At 41.1% G+C, this 23779-nt stretch overlaps 1 protein-coding gene across 1 annotated transcript in view; it reads right to left on the reverse strand.

Annotated features, from left to right (window-relative positions):
* The window catches only part of LOC142493957 (guanine nucleotide-binding protein G(q) subunit alpha), a 153550-nt gene that overhangs the window by 128007 nt on the left and 1764 nt on the right, over positions 1 to 23779 (reverse strand). The gene's annotated exons all lie outside the window — the stretch shown is intronic.

Here is a 23779-nt window from a genome sequence, read left to right on the forward strand (position 1 = left end):
CAATCCTGACCCGGCTACCTGACCATCCACTCTCCAGACATGCCCCCGTGGCTGTGGGTGGCGATTCTACCCACTACCACCTCAGTACCGGGGTCCTGCCTTGTTTGTGGTGAGAACAGTGTTACATGGGGCAAGGGGGAACAGGTAAAACAGAAAAGCAGGGCAAGCTTTGAGTTTTATATTACAGACAACATTACATTGTCCCTGGTTTATGGTGCTACTTAGCTGCCAGGGACCCACGGTTTTCAGGGTTAACCAGTCGGGCTTCACCTTTATTATGAAGGCTGGCTACCCCCTACCGTCACATCTATTTATTAAGGTACTTAAGAGGGGATTCATTAAGCGCTGAAGATAGGAGTTGCATCCCGATGTGGCGTTAGCAGCCAGTGACTTGAACAGATCAGGGTGCAATAGTCTGCCACGGCGCTGAGCGAATCTACTCTGCAGAACTGAACAGAGGTAAAAGGTATACATGTTTCGTTTGGTCAGCTAACTTCTGATTTACCAGGCGTATGCTCCCCGCACACAAAGACATGGTCTCCTGGGCACTGACAAAACTCACTGCTGGCTCATTAGTAAATTAGCAGGATTACATCCTCTACAGATTATTAGATTTTTTGGGACAGAGCCACTTCTATTAAGCAGAAAGTGCTTTGTTTAAACGTGTGATTAGCAAATTAGAAAAGGGACATAATTAAGTGCATATGTCAATATCCGAAGAATTGTAAAACTGCACCTTGTGATTTAAAAACATGTCTAGAATTTTTATTTTTAATTGTTGGAGATTTAAACTCAATACTGCACACAAATAAAATGATCGCACTCGTACACAGCATTACTTGTCTTGCTCTGGCAGTTCATTGCTACACCGACATGAAAAGCACATTGGGTTTTAAAGCTGCAGTTCAGTCTTTTTTTTTTATTTTTTTATTTTTTTTTACTTCAATAGTTTTATGTGGGCAATCTCTAATTAGCTAAAGAACTGTATAGCTGCAGGTCAATTCGTTCTCCATGTATTGATAGGTCGAAATTTGGTGACATATTAAAAGCTGGGATTTGTTTATAATCTGCTTGTCTGTCAGTGGAAGCTCATGAATATTCATGAGCACTCCTGCACTGACATGTGCTAGAGGGAGGGCAGAGCTGACAAAGGGGTGTGCCAGGGCTTGTGACAGGACATGAAGGGGCAGTGCCTTAGCAAATGGCTGTTAAAATAGAATACAAGAAAATTGGTCTTTCAAAGTTGTTGTTTTTAAAACAGAAAATGCTAAAAGTATTTTTTCTTACTACAGAACTGATTTATTAAAAAAAACACACATGCAGGATATTGACTGAACTGCAGCTTTAATACAAAAGCCTACTTTTTGTGAGGCGAGGATGTCTTAGATTTTCAACTTTGTTATATAAATGGATATTTAAAATATGCAAACATTGATCCGCACACGACACATCCTACAAGGATGTAACACATGGGACACAAGATCCTAAAAAGGAAAAAATGGAGACTATGCCAGAATTAGAGAAAAATAAAACAGAATGTAAGTAATTATAGCACCAAATGAAAATGCATAACCATACGGCAGCGTGAAGTTCCTCAGCAGTCTTTTTCATTAGCTGTAGAACCACCTGTGTAATTTCGAACCATTCCATGTGCCCCTTATAATTAACATCAAACTCCCGTTTCCTTATCAGCAGTGGGAAAAAAGCATAGTCCTGCCTTATTATAAGGACGCTTCCGCGCTCCAGCAGAGAAGCTGCACAAATATAAACACATCCCTACAAAGCTTTTTCCTCGCAGATCGATCTGCCTATGTTTCTCCAACAATCTGATAACTGAACTAGTCTTTATTTGAACCCCTCCTATGTCTGTTGGATATCTTCAGAACCAAAAAGGGGATAAACAAATAACCCCCCCAAAAAAAAACACAAGGATGGAGGAAAAATATATATATATTTTTTACTATTATCCAGGGGGTTGTTTACTAAAATTCTCCCAACTGCAAAACTGGAGTAAACCCAATGCAAATAAACGGCATCAGATTTATCAATGGAAAAACTCTAGTCTTTTGGGGGGGGTTTAACAGAATTCCTATTTCTGTGATACATCTGGTGCTGTTTTATGCACTTTTGCAGGCTTTAATAAACAGAACTACAAACAGAAGTGTCCATTGCGTAAGCCACTTTCTCTCCGACAAAGTATCAAACCAGCCTCTTGCTGCTCGTCTCCAAAGCAGGGACAATCCAAGTTCCCATCACGATCAAATCTCCAACCAAAATGAAAAGATCACAGACATTTTGATAAAGATCAACGTTATGGATTGAAAGGTCGATTGTTTGTATTTTTGTACCAGACCTCTGGAGTGCTGCTCTTTTCTCCTCTTGTAGGAGAGCAACAACGTATACATGTTAACGATGGGATATCTATGAGATTTCAGAGACAAGTGGTGGCAAGGGACAGAGGAGAGTGGGATAGAGGTATGAGGAAGAGAGGTAGATTTGGGTGTCTTCGGCATAGAAATGATACTGAATGTCAAAAGATTGTATTAGTTCGCCAGGTGGTAAGAACTGAAGGCCAAAGCTTTGTGAAACCCCCACAGAAAGAGGGAGTGACGAGGAGACGCCAGAGAAGGATACACTAAAAAAGCGGTTGGATAAGTAGGATTTGAACTAGGAGAGGGCTGCTCCACGTAGGCCAATGGAGTGTGCAGGAGAAGGAGTTGATTGACAATGTCGAAGGCAGCAGAAAAATCCAGCAGAATAAGTACGGAGAAGTGACCCTTAAACTTAGCTGTCGGTCTTATTGCTGTCTCGGTGGAGTGTAAAGGGCAAAAACCAGATTGCAAACAGTCAAGCAGGGAGTTGGAGGACAGAAAGTGAGTCAAGTGGTTGTATACAAGATGCTGAAGTTGCTTGGAGGCAAAAGGGGAGAATAGCGATAGGGCTGTATTTAGACAGAGAGACTGGATGGACTTCTTTAGAGTGGACGTGATGAATACATGTTTGAAGGAAGATGGGAATATACCAGAAATGCGAGGTTAAAAATGTTAGGGTGGCGCTTAGTGTGCCATAGAGGGAGCAGAACAGATGTGAGGGAATAGGATCAAGGGGGCAGAATGTAGGGCGAGATGATGGAAGGATCATGGAGACCTCCTCTTCAGTCACAGGGGAATATAAGATGAGGGAGGATTTAGGTGTGTGAAGAGAGGTAGATATTTCGTATGGGAGCATGAGATGAAGAGATGTCCTGTCTGATGGACTCAATCTTATATGTGAAGTAGGTGGCTTGCTCTTGGGCCATGAGGGTGGAAGGGATCAAAGGTGCAATTGGGTAGAGAAGTTACAAAGGTGGCAAATAGGCATTGAGGGTAAGAGGACAGTAAATATGAGAGAAAAGTAGGTTTGCTTGACAAGTGAGAGGGCACTGTTATAGCAGGAGAGTAGGAATTTATATTGGGGGAGAGAAAAAAAAATTTAAATTAAAAAAAATATCAGGATTAGAGCATGATTTCCCCCAGAAATCTGCAGCACTGCGATTAACAATAGGTATGTTAAAGTCTCCCAGTATGACAGTAGGTTTGTCAGAAGAGAGGAATTATGGGAGTCAGGAGTCAAAGTTGTCAAGAAATTGAGATGTAGGGCCAGGGGGACGATACATGAGTGAAACAGAAAGAAAGGAAGGTAAAGAGATGGACAGTTTGGACTTCGAAGGGTATAATGTGCAGCATGGAGAAAGTAGTCTACCTATGTCAACAACAGTTACATAGTAGATGAGGGTGAAAAAAAGGACATACGTCCATCAAGTTCAACCTATGCTAAATTTAAACAACAGATACTTTATCCTATATCTATACTTCCTTATTGATCCAGTGGAAAGCAAACAAAAAAAACAGTGTCATATCATCCAATATATCTCATAAGGTGAAAAATAAACTTCTTCCTGACTACAGGAATTGGCAATCGGACTATTCCCTGGATCAACATTCTTCCCATGTTTACTTATTTGGTATATCCCTGTATACCTTTCCTTTCTAAAAAGATGCCCAACCTTTTTTTGAACAAATCTATTGTATCTGCCTTCACAGTCTCAATGGGTAATGAATTCCACATTTTAATGGCCCTTAAAGTAAAGACCCCTTTCCTTTGTTGCTGGTGAAACCTTCTTTCCTCCAACCTTAATGGATGCCCCCGGGTCCTTTGTACTGCCCTTGGGATGAATAGTTCATTTGAAAGCTCCCTGTACTGTCCCCGAAGAGATTTGTATATAGTTATCACATCCACTCTTAGATGCCTCTTTACTAATGTAAATAAATCTAATTTAGCTAGCCTCTCCTCATAAGATAGATTGTCCATCCCCTTTATTAATTTGGTGAAGCTGTGGTATTTCTAAATGGCATTTCCAGTGCACAAACAGCAAATGTGAGCCTTTTGGCTGCTGCCACATTTGGCAGTGCTAGGGTGTGTTAAGACAGCGGTGCCAACCTGGGGGCGGGAGATTTTTGTAGGGGAGCACGCAGTGGATCAGAGGCCCCGTGCTCTTCCCCACGGCATTTAAATTAAATGACGGGGGATCGCGTGAGGCCTCTGCAACCTATTACTTACCAAGATTCAGACGGCTGCTGACGCGTCGCCATGACAACGCGGAGTCTAATGGCGCTGCGGGGTCACATGACGTCACATGACCCTGCGGCGTCATTTGACGCAGGGAACGGAGTTAAGGGGGGCGCGAGGACCGGGGGCAGCAGGCAGGGGGGACGCAGCTGCAAAAGAGTTTGTGCACCCCTATGTTAAGATGTTGCAGAGAGAAATTGAGGATGGGATCAAACGGAGGAGAAATGTGTGAGGAGTGTGCGAACATGTATTGGTAGAGACTGTGGTAGATGAAAGTGGGGGTGAGGGGTGGGGAGTGGGGAGTTCAGAGTGCAGGCAAACAAGTGCAGAATATTAGTTTGGACAAGTGAGCTTTCCATAAGCCATCTTGTAATATAAAACTGCCTAAGTGCCCATTACAGACTGGACAATTAGCAGACACGACATTTAAGGTTCAAGCATACCAACCCCTAACAGACCATATATAAACAAATCAATTCAAGGAGGGGGTGAATTTTGCTCACAGGGGTTAACAGATAATTGAAATGAATTATCAGATATAAACAAGTAAACTCAGGGAGTGATATTGTGTTGTACAAGTAGTACCTTTTTCTTTAATAACGTTTCCAGCTGGCTAATGATCAATACAGTATGTCATTGTATTCTATTACCCACTACAGAAAATGCACAAGGGGGAGATAAAACGCCTGGGCAACTCAGAGATAAGTACGGAAATCATGACTACGAAATGTTCCATTTCGCCTCTTATATTTGGGTAGATGTTTGTCTTTGTAACAGTCAATTACATCAGGGATTGTTTCATGGCGAGGAACAGCCCTCCATGGCGCTTAGCAGATTTAGGAACGGAGTCCAAATACTATGAGCCTACAGTAAATGCTTAATGCCCTAATTCCATTTAGTAACATATATTGCAAATGCAATACATGGTAGCACTCAGGCGTGCAGCTACTTGGTTACCAATAAAACATTTATTGTTCATAATTGACGTCATGCTCCATAGCTTGCCAAGATATTGACCCAAAATCCAAGACACATGACGATAAATTCTGGAAATATAGTTACATATAGTTACATAGTAGAAGAGGTTGAAAAAAGACATTCGTCCATCAAGTTCAACCTATGCCAAGTTTAGCCAACAGATACTTCATCCTATATCTATACTTACAGTATGATTGAGACAGAGGAAGGCAAACATAAAAACTCCAGTGGCATATCATACAATGATATCTCAAAAGGGGAAAAATAAATTTCTTCCTGACTGCCAATGCTTGGAATCAGATTACTACCTGGATCAATATCCTTCCCATGTTTACTTATTTGGTATATCCCTGTATACCTTTCCAAAAAGATGTCCAACCTTTTTTTGAACAAATTTATTCTATCTGCCATCACAGTCTCCGTGGGTAATGAATTCCACATTTTAACTGCCCTTACTGTAAAGAACCCTTTCCTTTGTTGCTGGTGAAATGTAATTTCCTCCAACCTTAACGGATGACCCCCGAGTCCTTTGTACTGTCCTTGGGATAGTTCTTTTGAAAGCTCCTTGTACTGTCCCAGAATACATTTGTAAATAGTTATCATATCCCCTCTTAAACGCCTCTTTTCTAATATAAATAAATCTAATTTAGCTAGCCTCTCCTCATAAGTTAAATTGTCCACCCTCTTTATTAATTTGGTGGCTCTTCTCTGCACTCTCTCTAGTTCTATAATGTCTTTTCTCAGGAATGGTGCCCAAAATTGTGCTCCATAGTCAAGCTGTGGTCTTACTAATGCTTTATAAAGGGGCATCATTATGTTTACTTCCCTTCCATCCATTGCCCGTTTAATGCAAGATAAGATCTGGTTTACCTTTGCAGCTACTGCATGACTTTGAGCACTATTGCTAAGCCTGTCTACCAGCACTCCCAAATCCTTCTCCATCAAGGATTCCCTAATTTATACCCATTTAATTTGTATGTCGCCTGTTTATGCTTGCTTCCCAAATGTATAACCTTACATTTATCTGTATTAAACGTAATCTGCCATTTACCTGCCCACGTTTCCAGTCTCTCCAAGTCCTTCTGGAGAGAAAATACATCCTGCTCTGATTCTACTACCTCACACAATTTAGTGTAATCAGCTAAGATGGAGACTTTGCTCTCTATGCAAACCTCAAGGTGATTAATAAACAAGTTAAAAAGCAGGGGTCCCAGTACCGATCCCTGAGGTACTCCACCTCACGACCTTAGCCCAACCTAAAAAAGTTCCATTTATGACAACCCTCTGTTGTCTATCCTTCAACCAGTTTTCAAAACAGGTGCATATATTTTTACTGAGTCCAATTTGCTTTATTTTGTACACCAACCTTGTGTGGAACTATATCAAAAGCCTTTGCAAAAACTAAGTAGACCACATCAACTGCATTACCCTGGTCTAAATTCCAACTTCCCTCCTCAAAGAAACAAATAAGGTTAGTTTGGCATGATCCATCCTTCATAAATCCATGCTGACTATTACTAATAAATGTATTTTCCATTAGGTATTCCTGAATATTATACATTCAAGTAGCTTCCCCACTATTGAAGTCAGGCTTACAGGTCTGTAATTCCCCGGTTGTGATCTAGCTCCCATTTTAAATATAGGCACCACATCTGCTTTACGCCAATCTTGTGGTACTGAGCCTGTGGAACTGAAGTCCTTGAATATTAAATGTAATGGTTTGGCTATTACTGAACCTAACTCCTTAAGAACTCTTGCATGTATGCCATTGGGGCCAGGTGCCTTATTTTGCTTAAATTTTATCAAGCCGCCTATAAACTTCCTCAGTTAATAATTTGTTTGTTAATATAGAGGTTGTGGCTTCCTCCTGCGGCACTACTATTGAAATTGATTCTTCCCTGGTAGACAGAGGCAAAGAATTTGTTTAATACCTCTGCCTTTTCCTTATCACCAATAATCTGCCTGCCCATCTCACACTAAAAGGGTCCTATATTTTATTTTCTCATTTTTTTGTTAGTAAGGTACTTAAAGAACTTTTTAGGGTTAATCTTACTTTCTATTGCAATCCTTTTTTCATTGTCCATTTTTGCTAATTTATTGCCCTTTTGCAATTTGTGTTACAGTCCTTATAATTCTGATATGATGCCTCTGTCCCTTCTGACTTAAAAGAATCTAAACACCTTCCTCTTCTTTTCAATTTCCTCCCCTACCTGTTTATTTAGCCACATTGGTTTTGACTTGTTTCTTTTATATTTATTACCCAAGGGTATACACTGATAATGGTGCTTTTCTAACCATGTTGTAAAGACTGCCCATTTATCTCCTACATTTTCCCTGCAAAAGCATCATCACAATGTATTCCTTGTAGATTAGTCCTCCGCTTATTAAAATCTGCCTTTCTAAAGTTCAAGGTCTTTGTTGAACCCAAGTAATCTGTTTTTTGATCACTTATTTCAAATTAGACCATTAGATCACTGTTATTTCCCAAATGTTCCAGGACTTGAATATTTGCTATTACTTCTACATTGTTTGATATTACCAAATCCAGTATTGCTCCTCACCTGGTTGGTTCCTCAATAATTTGGGTCATGTAATTGTCTTTAAGCACCCCCAAAAACCTGCTTCCTTTTGTTGTAATGCTAATCTCATTGCCCCAGTTTATGTCTGGATAATTGAAATCACCCATTATGAAACCATGGACCTAGTTTTTATGCCTTCTACATTTGCAAAAGTATTTTAGCTTCCTCTATCTCACAGATATTTTGTGGTTTACAGCATATCCCTACACACATTGTTCTTTATACTTTTACCTCCATTGCTAATTTCTACCCACAAGGTCTCTACATTTGTATCATTCCCTTCATAAACATCTTCCCTTATAATACGTTTTAGATCCGGTTTAACATATAAGTATACTCCACCTCCTTCCTCTTCTATTTTCTCAATCCTTCCAAGAAAAGATAATAACCCTCTAATTTAACTGCCCAGTCTCATCCCACCATGTTTCAGTAATGCCTATGATATCATACTACTCCCTTGCAGCTATTAATTCAAACTCCCCCATTTTATCTGTCAGGCTTCTTGCATTAGCAAGCATGCATTTCAGTTTGTTTTCAGCCTGTACTATTATCTTATCAGCTCCTTCCTTTCTACTAGAATTTGGTTTAGGCTTTAGAAGTTTTCTAGTATTATCTGTATTTGCTATGGGTTTCTAGCCGCTTGTCAAACTCGTACCTGCCCCCACTCTATTTCCTAATCTATTCTATTTAGTTCGTTATCCGTTTCATCCCCCTCCATCCTAGTTTACAATCTTCTCCAACTTTAACATTCTCCCCCCAGCACAGAAGATCCCTCTTCATTGAGGTGCAATCCGTCCCTAGTATACAGATTGCACCTCTCAGAAAAGGAGTCCCAGCGCTCTAAAAACCCAAAACCCTCATCCTACACCACTTTCTTAGCCATGCACTAACCTCCCTAATCTCCAACTGTATCCCTGGGGTAGCGCATGGCACTTGTAGTATTTCAGAGTACACTTTGCTTCCATTAGGAATCATAACCAACTAAAGGGGTAATACTGTATATGCCCAAGCGACAGATTGGGCCCTTTTCTGATGAAAATGGCTGCATTGCCATATAAAGAATGAGGCCGTGATTCCCAACAGGGGGTTCGTGGTGTGTCTAAGGGGTTTGTCCAAAAACATATGTAATGGCGAATCCCAGGCAGTATATTGGGTCTCCGGGACCGTGTGGGGACTGCGCACTTAGTAAGGCCACAAACTGCACCTTTGTGTGGGTGGTATAGCTGTTAATTACAGTATGAGTTTCCAAAGTCACGCCCCACAATGCTTTACATTCGTAGCAGCACGCCATTGTGAGGCATGACTGGAAGCTCCCGCAGTATTTTACCGCTATACCTGCCTTGCTGTCAATTATCTCTGCTCAGCATTAGGTTTACTTTGAGGTTGTGTGCCGGAAGTGTTTGTTGCCATTATTTTCTATTGGGATGGATGCTCCTGAATGTATTATGCGGTGGCTCTTGATTCTGGGTGTATATGCCATTTGATGAAATACAGTGCATGCCAAACCTAGTTTAGTCTCCTTTTACCGTCTACGTGCCGGAGGAGCTGCGGCTCCAGAGTGCCACAGCTCCTGCGGCACTTTGTGATCATGTGACCGATCCTCGGGAGCGACCCTGTCCGTGATCATGGCGTTACTGATGGAACAGAAGGACTCCCCCTTATCCGTTCATGAGTAGGCCAAATTACATTCAGCGCTCCATAGGAGTACACAACGTGATCTACCCGAGAAAATGTGCTTACAGAATATGATGTTGCCACAATGTCATGGCGCCCCTGGGATTCCGGACCTCATGACATGGTAGCCAAATCAAGGGGCACCCAATGGGCTAACCTCTCTTTCCTCCTTCAGGAGAAAATCTGACAGCTGGGATAGCGGGTTCAGATACCAACATCTGCCAGAACTGCCACAGGTCTGCCATCAGTGTTCTATGTCACAATACTGTATAAAAGTTATATCATGGAAGTAAAAAAGGCAATATGCATTTTTTAAAAATCTGTCGCCATTCACAGACTTTTATGGTTCCAAAATGATCTAAAAATCAACCAAAAGTAATTTAAGGGATCAAATCAATGTAAAAAAAATAAATAAATAAAAAATGTAAAATCTCATGTGACAACATATATTGAAGAGAAAACAATCCACCATTAAACACAATCACTAGCAGTTTATATAATTTCACCTATATAGGTCAGAGTACAGGAGGGCTCCCCACGCACAGCCTCTGCCTTCCGCATGACACTCATTACTGAACTGCACGGCAGTGACTTGATCTGTCAATCCCCACCACTGCCGGTCACAGTGCGCCAGATCCGGCATTGCTGTCGCAGGGTAAACGCTGTTGCTGGTTGCAGCGATGATTGACAGGTCAGTCATCACTGGGCACCGCACAGATGCAAGGGGGGACATTTTAGGTGCCTTGGATTATTTCCATCCCTGTACAGTATGTAGCTCTGATAATCCAGGTAGCACAGAACTGTGCAGCCCCTGAACCAAAGAGCTTGCAGTCTCATTGTTGGTGCCTCAGAGATCTGGCATTTGGATTCAAACAGGGTTCACCTACTTTAAAGGCCGTGTTCTCACTGCTACATTGCTACTTCAGCACTTGTATTTTGTAAGTATATTTAAACTTTACAAAATTAGGTCCAAATGTCTACCAGAAGAGTACATCTCAAACATACAATACAGAATGATTGTGTTATAGATACTTGCATCCCTAACTAAAGAAGAGTTCATACGTAAATAGATGTGTAAAACAAAACCTGTCAGATAGTTGGGAGTTAGGAGGGCAAACCGACCTATCATTTTGCAAGTGTTCTTATTAATTCAACACATGAGAAGCGATAGAAAACACTGAGATGTAAGCAGTGTACACGGGCCTACGTTTATAATCCAGCGACACCTAAAGACTAGATTCTCCCTCCTTTCGTATTACTTACATCTTCATTGTTACATGGTGGCACTTTTGGCCAGATGGATAGCAACACTAATTTACATTTCAATAACTATCTGCTATCCACAAAATGTTTATTTAAAAATCTCAGACATCACCCTTTTTTTTTTTTTTTTCTTTTTAAATCAAGGATTTTAGCTCAACACCCTATACGTTAAAAAATAACATTTTATAAAAGACCCTACAGTAAAAGGTATAATCCTCCATTTAAAAAAAAAAAATCGGACATTTGTTTAATCTCTGCGTGCCATTAAATACTTTTATTCAAATGGCTGTCTTGTTGCACCAAAAAAAGGGCCTCAAACAAGTTGTTGACAGAGCCTCCTGAACCTCATTAAAATGGGTTCCTCTCTGCGCGTCAATCCTCTAACTTGGTTCATCTTGACCACGGGGGGGAAGTACAACTGCACGGGTAAGAGACAGGAGACTTGTTAACAGAAATAACCAAAGTGGATTTGTACATGAATAGGTCACCCGTGAACAGACATAGTACCACATGCAAGCTCACCTGGCCCCAGGTTACAAGATTATGTAAGGACTAAATGATGTGTGGTTGCTGCTGCCCTAGTTGGAAGACTTCACTTGGATGCTTCTCTTGGGTCCAGGGCATCTAGTTTGATGTTATTTAGGCTGTTGAACAGGGCACATAAAAAAAAAAGCCAACAAACGCTTTTGAAGACACTGAACTAAGACTTAATGAACACTTTCAGAATCCCTAACAAAACCCCAGAAACAGAAAGCAACATTAGCATACTTATACAAGACAGAAATGAAGCAGTAATAATATGCTTAACGGGAATTTTTGGCTGAAAGCCACAAACTGCAGAGAGGAAGTAAGGAAACCACACTTGCATTTTTTGGCAGGGAAAAAAATAAATGTTCCTGCCATCGCCGGCAATGTTTTTTTTGTTTTTTTTTTTTTCAATTTAAAAATAAAAGACAGCACTGTGAAAGCCACAATGTGTTACTACAAGAAAAGCTTCACAAACCACCTAAAGCTCATCTAACATATTGTATTAAAAAAAAAAAAAAAAAATACATGAAATACTTGTCCTATATATCGTTGGCACATGATAGGAAGGGGCTGTGCTATGTTAGGAATGTCAAACCCAGTCTGCACTTTAGGTCTGTTTTAAAGCAGCAGTCCAAGCTGCTGTTTTGTTTGTTTTTTTAATTCACCTTTGATATGTGCATCAATACAATTCACACATTGATAAGTAATTAGCTACGTTGCCGTTCGATCGGCGAAGATTCGGCTCGGGGGCTCACAAAATGGCTGCAGGAGTATTCTGCAGTCAGTGGAACCCACTAGCATATTAATATGACAAAGTTCTGTGGGGAAGATCATGTGACCAGGCAGTCACTATATACAATTGGTGCACAGCTAGAGAGAGAGCAGGGCTCAAAAGGGGGTGTGCCAGAGCCCGTTTCAGAAGGGATCTGACTTTGCAAATGGTTGCTATAGAAACAAAAAAAATGCTTGTTTCATTATAATACATAAAAAATGTAATCTAGAGTTGTTTAAAAATGCTACAAGTATTTTCTCATAGTATAAAACTGATTGTTTTTTGTAAACATGAAGGATATTGCTTGCACTGCAGCTTTAAATACTAATGTTATCAATTTGACAGTAATCTCTGTAGTTCAGGGTTAATTTGAATTTACAGGTGCGCCGACGAGTATTCTAACACTTGCCTTAAACTTGCCTTGGAAAATCTGGGGCTATCACCAACAAGATCCAGGTACATGCTGCAAACATTTCAGTGACATTTCTGCAGAGACTAATGGCCCATCGGATTAACACAGCAGGGGTCCCTGGCAGTCCCATTCATTCAGTTTGAATGGGACTGCCAGGGACCCCCGCTGTTAATCCGATGGGCAATTAGTCTGTCTGGAGAGAGGTGGAGAGAGGTGAAGAGAGGTGGAGAGAGGTGGAGAGAGGTGGAGAGAGGTGGAGAGAGGTGGAGAGAGGTGGAGAGAGGTGGAGAGAGGTGGAGAGAGGTGGAGAGAGATGGAGAGAGATGGAGAGAGATGGAGAGGGATGGAGAGGGATGGAGAGGGATGGAGAGGGATAACAAATAATACAAATAACAGGTCACGGGAATAAGTGCTTCAGACATAAAAGTAACATTTCAAAGAGGAGTCCCTGCTCCGAAGTGCTTACAATCTAATTGGTAAATAGGAAGAACGTACAGAGACAGCAGGAGGGCATTCTGGTAAGTGCGTCTGCAGGGGGCCAAGCTTTATGTATCATGTGTATAGTATTAGCCACGGTGCTACTCGTATGATTCTTTAAGCAAGTGGGTCTTAAAGGTGGATTGAGAGGGTGCTAGTCGGGTATTGTGGGGAAGGGCATTCCAGAGGTGTGGGGCAGGAGCCTTAAGGCCTCGTTCAGGGTGCTGGCTTCGGAGGGAGGGCGTGCTGACGTGCGTGCTGCCGTGCGAGCTGCCGTGGGAAACAAAGTATTCAAATTGAATACTGGTTGTCAGGGTAGCAACTGCCCTGTCTCCGAAGCCAGGAGTTGACCCTGGCTACAGTTTCAATAAACGAAAATTTCGTTTTTTGGAGCTGCAGCAGCGTCACAGGGACCTAGGCATTTCTTGAGAATGATTTCATGACTGCAACCTCGATACTTAACCTGCCGTGTGTAACCCCGCCCCCTCCTCAACGCTGAAAAGTCTGCTGGGGGATAAAAACAGATCGCCCAGCAAACTGCCGCACTGCCGCCCTCCCGCCCGCCCTCCAACTCCTGCAGCTGGCACCCTGAACGAGGCCTAATACATTTTAGATGGTATTACCTTTTTAAACAGTTACTTAAAAATCAGCTTGGTTTAAAATGTGCAGTCTTGTATTGGACCAAACTAAATTAATGACAGTGACAGATTTAGTTTTTACTAGGCGAGTTTGTTTCTTCACCCCAGTGATAATGTAAGAAAAACAAACCTAAACACTGAGACGTTAACCTCCAAAGCCAGAAAGGAGTAAGATTATCGGGTTCTGGATCAACAAATGCGATATTAACCATTACAGTACACTAATGATGTACCAGGTACTTCACGGGCACTGGCATGCCAGACATCCTATTGACATACCATGTATGTCATCAGGGGGTTGCTCATTTCCTAGATCAAAAAGGGAAGTTACTTCATTGGTGGGCAGTCGTGGACAAGTGTTCGGTACCAAAAGTAAAGGTTAATCTAAAAGTGCTGACTCCTACGACTCCATTTAAGCTGCTGCTACAAGTGCGATCCACTTTGCAAGAGGTGGAGCTGCTGCTCCTGGCTCCTTCGGAGGAGCTGCCAGCGCGAGGGGTTCTAGGGAGGACAGTTGGGATGTGAAGTTGTAGGGTCGTTGAAGGGGGAGTTAGACAGAGGACTCGGACAGAAAGAAATGTACACATTGACATGAATGTAAGGAGATATAAATAAATTGTTTAAAGTGCCAAGATGTGCTAAGTTTTCCTCCTGCCTCTCCTTGGGAATTATGGTGAAGGTGTCCTGCCTCTTATTTGGTGAAGAACTAAATAGATTTGTGGAACCGTGGAAGGGGGGACCTTACACAAGCAGTGGGACAAAACGCCTAATAAGAAAGACTCACAGCAAATCAGTAAGAGTTGCATGCCCGCAAACATTTCAAGGACAAACTTTAAGTAAATGACTCAATATAAATCTGACACGTTTAAGTATTTTTTTAAACACCTATTTTTAACGTGTCACGCTTTAGGTCAATTTGGTGCTACAATTAAGCGATCTTCTAAATCGATTTACCAAGCTGCACGATTTCAGGTTCTTTGAATAAACAGCAGCAGAGACAATTGCAGGGATGGTGGCGGATTGTAAATGTGACCAGCAGAAATGTGCAATATATGGTTTTATTTTAGGACTACAGCTCTTGCGAAACTAAAAACAAAAAGGTGTGACCACGACTTGTATAGTTTTAATAAGTATACAAGAAATACTGTACAATGTTTGACAACGGTCTGTACAAATGATTTTAGGTGCGAAGATACCCAGAATTAAATATTCTTCTACAAGTGTGAAGTAATAACAGCAACTTCAATTAGATGGCAGTCAAAGACGCAGAAAATATGCTCAGGCAGCAAAGATAACTCATAGAATCCAATACAATATCTCTCATTTAAGCATGTGACAGAAATCAAAAAGCGTTGCAGAGAAATGAAAAAAAAGCTGCATTGTAACATTTATAAATTATTGTAGGTTTCTGAATTCTATTCTTACGAAGCAATAGTTGCAGTAAATGCACGTTAAACCATCCTGGATTCGGTGAGGTGAGGATTTGTTTCTCTGGGATGTTACAATGGTCCATGTTTTCCACTGGTGTGTCAAACCCATGTTTCCATTACATCCCAGAGAAGCAGAGCTCACCTGGAGCAGGACCAGAACTCTTCAGCTGATGCACAGAGATAGCACTTGGGGGGAAAAAAAAATGGGGAAATGGAAACGTATTGCTATATAATTAATTTAAAAGCAGCAATACAGGTTTCCCGGCAATTTTTTATTTTCTTAATTCTATATGTAAAGGGTTTGACAATGTATAATTCTACATTGTTACCTAAACTGGCAATCTTTTGGTGCTCCTGTTATACATCTGTTAAAATCCAGCTTGTGTGCCTAACAAAATATCCGCCTTCCAGTTTCAATCAATCTTTCAGTCACTGAAACTCAGCAGCTACAATGTATCCTGATATTACGATGGTAACATTGACTAAAGTTACAGTTTGCAGCTCAAACTGCTGGGAACATTGGCCACAGATTATCACAAAGAGGAAAGTGTTGCAAAAATCTTGCACTGCTTGGGAGGTGGGCTAAAGCATGCTAAACACGTTAAAAATAGCATTGAGAGTTGAATTTAAAATAAAATGCTTATACTGATTACTCTAGAACAAATTTTTTTTTTTTTTAAATGTACGATGTCACGCCTTTAGATGCAGTAGGGAAAGTTGTATCAAAGACACATGATAACTAAGCATAGTGATACGTAGAACGAGTCAAATGTAAGTGATTTATACTCAAATGCTCACGAGGGTCATTTACTAATCTTTTACGAAAAAGCAGTATGTGAACCTTGTATCTGCGGACAAAATATCAAACAATAACTTTGCCAACTTCTTATGAAATCAGTAATCATTTTGATGGGGAAAACAGTGACATCTCAAAGCAGAAGGTAACTATTTAATAAGAGAAATAGATATAAATATCAGGGATGGAAAAATCCTAGGCGTCTGATCGGCTAAAATGTTTCCCCTGTCGCCTGTGCTGTGCGCAGTGATGACTGATCTGATTGACCGCTGTGCAGCTCAATGGGGAGAGTGGAGGGGGGGGGAAAATCAGAGAGTCGGAGGAGTGGAGGGCTGGAGGTGGGGCTGGTCAAAGGGGGCGGAACTAGTTATAGCCAAGAGTGGAGAGGTGAGAGGGTCAGTGAGAGTCAATATGTGTCTCTGTGAGGTCAGTGTGCATCTTTGTAAGAGAGCGTCAGTGTGTCACAGATACACATAGTGACATAGAGCCGACGACGGGTGGAGAAGGACAGTCAAAACGCCAATATCCCCATATCCCCGCACACCTAACAAAAAGGTAAATAAATATACACACACACACACACACACACACACAAAGGAATAGACGATACCGCTCTGTGGCTAACAAAATGTTTTTATTTGTGCAAGCATACAAGATACACTGATCTCTTCTTCCGGCAATGTTACAATTGATAAAGCAAGAGAGTTTTCTACTTAAAAACAGTGCACCCTGGAATGTATCTGTGACTGAAGCCTATCCCTCACCCCTGTGCAGTATGCGATATGACTTAAAAGGTGTTAAATGGTCCCTGAAATAAAATAAAAAATAGTATATATCAGGAACACAGCTGTGATCCAAAATACCACCAGAGAACAGTGATAGAAAAAAAGAATATGTATTAAGTCCAAGAAGCAAACATTTAGCCCAACGTGTGTGTGCGCGCGTATCCGACTTGCGAAATTTGCTTAAGTTGAAATGACGTATCAACGCGATTTTAAATGGAATTACAGTACAGTATTTTAAATGTATTAATAATAAAATTAGTCAAATATTGTATTGTGCGCATGCGTGGAATAGTTGAGGGAAGGAGACGCTCTGATAAAACATGGATGCAGTATCAAAATCAGTGAAACATGCCTTTGTCTACTGATGTGGAATCAAGAAAAGGCAAAATCATTGTATGAGGACTTAAAGAAATCTGAACCGGAAGAAGAACTCAAACCTTTCACTGGTTGTTTGAGAGATGCAAGGCCCGGCACGGTTTCCATAACCTAAAACTAAACGTGGAAGCTGCTGCAGCGGATACCATTACTGTGCTGAAGCTGGGATATCCTTAAAACCTGACCTGTTGGGGGGGCTTGAGGACTGGATTTGGAAACCTCTGCCTTATCGTGCTATGGAGCGTGTGCTTCTCGTTTTAGTTTTTTTTTTTTTTGTAGAGAGAGATCTTCCTTGATATGATTCATCTTTTGGAGAAGCAGCCCCTGACTCCACATAGTATTATAAAAGACTCTTTTCGCATTTTTTCTGATACCAAATTGTATATATTATATATACACACACTCTGATTCCGGCTGTGCAACTTATTAGAACCAACACGTATTATATGGTTTACCACCAATATTATTTTTCACAGTAGGGTTTTTGTCTTTAATGTTAATTCACTCGTGATTAATCTACTAGCACCTTTTGAACCCAATTAGAGGAGCACTGATATTCTCTTATGTTCTTATTGGTGCTGAACTGCGGCCGTATGAAGGCAGAGTGCCATATGCCAGTGTGATCTGTCTCCTTTAAGTGCAAGGCATTGTGGGGCACAAGTATCGAAGTTCCCGGTGGGGAACGACAGGCCCGCTGTCATCCCCCAGCCTGCATTTCTACATCTCTAAGCAGTACGGTCCAATGAAGAGGAGGCTACATCTTTCCCTACGGGAAATGTTGACCCTTGCTGCCTCACTGACAGATCTCTGTCTGCACCAGAGAGGCAGGAAGAGCGTTGGGGAGGGAAAAGAGCGTCTGGCAGCTCCGTGAGAGACCATGCGCAGCAGCTGCAATGAACGTACAGAACTTCCTCTCCTGTGACAGGCAAAAACCAGACTGTTACGGCCCCTGCACCTCAATTCCTATAGAAATAGCTATTCATTTTATTGTTTGATCACTTAATATTGATCAGATTTATGCATTTATGATTTTATTTATAATGTACGCAGTGCTTTGCGAAATTACAATACAAGGTAAATAAATGACAGATAATGGGGATAAGTGCAACAGATGAAATATAACATAAGACGCAGGGAGACCCGCTTACATTCAACACTAGATCCAATGCTCTTATTTATATTAAAGCCATATTAAAATACTCCACTATGGTCTCTGGATTACTAATTACGCACTTACACGGAGAAAAATGTGAAAAGCATAGTAAGGCGCTGGATGGCTGACTGCTTCTACTTTACTGAAGATATAAATAAACGCATCCACTTTCTGCAACTATATACTCGATGTTTGTACACGGGACCACACCTTAAAAACACGAAAAACAACCCTTTCCTAATTTAAGAAACCACCCTAGTTTCCTACTATACTGATTAACCAACAAATACTGCAGACCACTTACAGGTATAGTCCCACACAGGAGCAGCTAGAGAACAAGCGATGCAGGTCCAGTCCCACACAGGAGCAGCTAGAGAACAAGCGATGCAGGTCCAGTCCCACACAGGAGCAGCTAGAGAACAAGCGATGCAGGTACTGTCCCACACAGGAGCAGCTAGAGAACAAGCGATGCAGGTCCAGTCCCACACAGGAGCAGCTAGAGAACAAGCGATGCAGGTACTGTCCCACACAGGAGCAGCTAGAGAACAAGCGATGCAGGTACTGTCCCACACAGGAGCAGCTAGAGAACAAGCGATGCAGGTCCAGTCCCACACAGGAGCAGCTAGAGCACAAGCGATGCAGGTACTGTCCCACACAGGAGCAGCTAGAGAACAAGCGATGCAGGTACAGTCCCACACAGGAGCAGCTACAGATTAAGCGACACAGGTACAGTATGTATGTATACTTTTATTGATATAGCGCCATTAATGTACATAGCGCTTCACAGCAGTAATGCACGAGATAATAATATAAATAAGAAATAACACATAATGGGAATGAGCACTTCAGGACATAAAAGTAACATTAGGAAAACGCTCGTAGAGCTTACGATATAATTGTTAAGTAGGAAGAAGGTACAGAGACAGTAGGAAGGTGTTCTGGTAAGTGCGTCTGCAGGGGGTCAATGTCGATGTACGAAGTGTATAGTATCAGCCACGGAGCTACTCATATGCTTCGTTAAGAAGGTGGGTTTTAAAATAGGTCTTAAAAAGGTGGAAAGAGAGGGGGCTAGTCAGATATTGAGGGGAAGGGCATTCCAGAGGTGAGAGGCAGTCAATCAGAAGGGTTTAAGGCGGGAGAGGGCTTTAGATACAAAAGGGATCGAGAAAAGACATCCTTGAGCAGAACACGAGTCGGGACGGTGCATAGCGAGAAATTAGGGCTGAGATGTAAGGAGGGGCAGAAGAGTGTAAAGCTTTAAAAGTGAGGAGGAGAATTGAGTGCGAGATGCGTGATTTGATAGGAACCCAGGAGAGTGATTTCAGCAGGGGAGACGCTGAGACAGATTTAGGAAAGAGTAGAGTGATTCTGGCAGCAGCGTTTAGGATAGATTGTAGGGGAGACAGGGGAGAGTCAGGAAGGCTGGACAGCAGGAGGTTACAGTAATCGAGACAGGAGAGAATGAGGGCCTGTGTCAGAGTTTTAGCAGTAGAGCAACAGAGGAAAGGGCGTATCTTTGTAATATTGCGGTGAGGGGAAAAAAAAGATACATTTTAGCTATATTTTGAATGTGAGAGGAGAAAGTGAGAGAGTTGTCAAATGTGACACCTAGGCAGCTTGCTAGTGTATGGTAGTACTGCCAACAGTAATGTAGAAGGAGGCAATAGAGCCAGGGTTGGGAGGAAATATGAGGAGCTTTGTTTTTGGCAAGTTAAGTTTGAGTCAGTGCAGGACCATGCAGGATGATATACAGGCATACCCCGCATTAATGTACTCAATGGGTCCAGAGCATGTATGTAAAGCGAAAATGTACCTAAAGGGAAACATTACCTTTTTCCCCACTTATCGATGCTTCGGTACAAGTAGGGAGCCGGCATTACTGTTCAGGACGTGCTGACAGGCGCATGTGCGAGCTGCCGTTTGCTTATTGGGCGAGGGGAATCAGCGCGTCACTATTACAGCAGTCTGTAGGGCAAAATAAGTGTCCGTATAGGGGTATGGGGCTATTGAAAATATGTATTTACTCGCGAGTGTTCTTAAATTGAGTGTCCTTAAACCGGGGTATGCCTGTAGTGGAGAGATATTCAGAAACTTTGGTCTGTACATAAGGTGGTTGAACAATAAATGTGTCTCATCAGCATAGAGGTGCTATGTGAACCAAGAGATGTGATAAAGTCACCTAGAGAGAGTGTGTGTAAAGAGAAGGGAAAAGGTCCCAGGACAGACCCTTTCGGTACCTCCACAGAGAGATCGATAGTGAAGGAGGTGGTGTTGTTGGTAAATGAGACAGTCCCACACAGGAACAGGTAGAGAACAGGGGATGCAGGTACAGTCTCACATAGAAGCAGCTAGACAAAGTGATATGTTTAACAGGTGAAAGAACACTAGTTTGCCGACTAGTTGTTTTTTGTTTGTTTTTGGAATCAGACAAGTAAAGATCATTATAATTCATACTTTTGTATTTTCATTTACTATGAGAGTGTTTGTCAGTTGTGTATGCTCCACTCCAACAATAAGGTATTCAGATATATTCATGTCCCCTTAGTGTCAAATGATGAAGGCGGCAGTATAAAGATAGATAAGACAGAGACAAGGGCAGTATAACTTTTGAGGTTCTACTACTGTTCTTATTTCACTTTCATTCTAAGAGGGCGTGCTCCTTTAATTTATTAATCCATATATCAAAAGTTATATGAATATAAATAGTAATCATTTCACATATTCAATTTCCTTTATGAAATTACAATCCTGAAAACCTCTGACATGACAAGTTTAATGGATGTCAATATTCAAAAACAGAGCAATTGTTTTATTGCATCTTTTAGCAAGAGTTCACCAATACAACGACATCCTTTCTCCAAAGCATGTTACAATCAAAAACACTATTATTCTTTAAACAATAGATTAGGTCAAATCCACTATCAAGACAACCGTCCTTTACGTAAACATACAGCCAAAACAGTTTCACAAAGATGACCAGGCCCAAATAAGATCAACTGTATCTACTAAAATTAATACTCTAATATTGAGCGGTTAAAATGAAAGTATATGCAGGAAAAAATATTCAAAATGCATACAAGCTCACCATAGCAAATGAAGAGACATTAATATGTAATGGTTACTTTTGGCTCGGAAGAGGAGGGCATAGGAATTTCTGGAGAAATCAAGTGGTCTGAAAAAAAAATACACAAAGCAGAAAAATTGCCAATTGCCTCCATTTTAAGATGTTTTTGCAGTGCGTCTCTATAAATGACTTGCTTTAGAGATACTAGCCGTTGGTAACCAAAATCAACGTACACCACTGTAAATGTTATTCCTTCTTCCCTGTTGGAGGGGTTCGCCACATTAACCCCTTATGCCTTGCCTGCATATCAAATGTTCTTCATCTCCAACAAACAGAAAGGCTGCCAACGCAGCTTGTGTTATATGGCCTGCTAGAAATATTTCCGTTGCAGATATCAAATCTTATTCTTTAAACACATCAGTGATTTCGCTACTCTTGCTATGACCCCCTGTTGCGGTTTCTTACTAGTAATAGAGCGGTTTCTTACTAGTCTTCTGCACATTGTCTTGATACCTTTCTATATCTTGATTTGCCTCAGAAAATAAGCACATGCCACTCTTCAGGAAGCATTGCAGACAATGCAGGCACTTAAGTCTGTCACCAAGTCTCAGATGCAGATATGCCTGCTCTTCCTCCGGTACTCCTTCACTTACAGTTATTTCAGCTCCACATATCCATCCCGTCTCCAATTTAGCTCACCCCCCACCACTCCCCCACAAACCTTGACACAAATATTCTGCATATATGCTTGGGATTTCGTACATACAGTAAGTGCTGCTGTGAGAAAGGCTGTCAGCTCGTAACATAGCAATGCATTTCAGATTCTCTAGCAGAGTAAAACACTCACCCTTCCGCCCCCCTTCCATTTTAATTTCCCATTATTTAACAAATATGGCCATTTGCAAGCTCATCAACCTACCTCTGATGTCTAATTGTATTTCTGTACATTTTAATAAAGAGTGAAAATAAAAACTAACATGGCATGTTTGACTTATTCCTGTCAACCTTGCTGTGCACACCCAAGGCAAAAAGGCAAATCCTTCTCCAATATTAAGAAATATTTTACAGCATGCCATACCTTGTACTGAACCCAACAAACCATTCTCATATACTGGCTGTGTCCAGTTACTTGTATGTACTGTATATCTTTGTTTCTATAATGCCATCCATATGCATAGCGCTTTACAGCAGTAAGAGATGTGACATAATAATAGCCATAAGCGCTCAAGACAAAAGTAAACATGAGAAAAAAAAGGAGTCCCTGCCCCGAAGAGCTTACAATCTAAGTTTCCTCAAATTGTATCTGTAATATTAATCTACATAACCCAATGGCATTGACTGACACCCGTACATGTACTCAAGGACAAACCTGTTGTAAACGGATGTGTAAATAGATGGGTGATATCATAGGTGTCCCTGTGCAAAGGTTATTCTGCACCTTGGGGTGTATTACGCAAGCAAGTGTACTGGGTGTATTGGGGTACATCTGGTGCACACAACTGAGGTGGGGTACCCTTTGCTTTGTGCTTTGGTTATACATCCTGTACACGGAGCATACTAAAGCATTTCCTACACAATGAAAATGGGATACACACATCAGGTTATGGTATGTGTACATGGGGAATGTTCACAGGCCCTTCTCAGGATGTATGGATGCATACTGTATATTTATGATGTACTGTATGCATCGAATGTTGTAACAACCTGTTCACTGATGGAATTGACATGCTCTGATATACATTAGCGTGTGCATAGGAGATGCACTATGCATTTTGTTTGTATTCACATAATGTATATAGGGTACATAATGTCATGATATATTTTATACAGTGTATCTGTGATGTGTATATACTGTACAATTTAGGGAGTCCTTTCCATTGGTTTATGGGGTATACAATATGCATTGTGTTTAGATGTATGGGTATGTGTGCATATAATGGTTTGTATTTACATAAGATATGTGGAGTATTTATACTGAGATAAATGCTGTGCCAGGTCATGTATACATTTCAGTGTGTATCCTACACATATTTGGGATGTACAAGAGGAAATCTAATATATATAGGAGTACTACTAGTGCATAGGCATTTGGAATACATTGTGAAATAATATACACGTATGAATAGGCTGCATTGCCTATACAGTACATGATGGTGTTTATTATTGACATTTGACAGGAGGTATATAAATGAGCATTGTGATGTATACTCTGTATAAGATGCATTGTATGTAAAAAAATAATGGTGT

The sequence above is a fragment of the Ascaphus truei genome, chromosome 1 (assembly GCF_040206685.1).
Source record: "Ascaphus truei isolate aAscTru1 chromosome 1, aAscTru1.hap1, whole genome shotgun sequence".
Classification (NCBI taxonomy): Eukaryota; Metazoa; Chordata; class Amphibia; order Anura; family Ascaphidae; genus Ascaphus; species Ascaphus truei.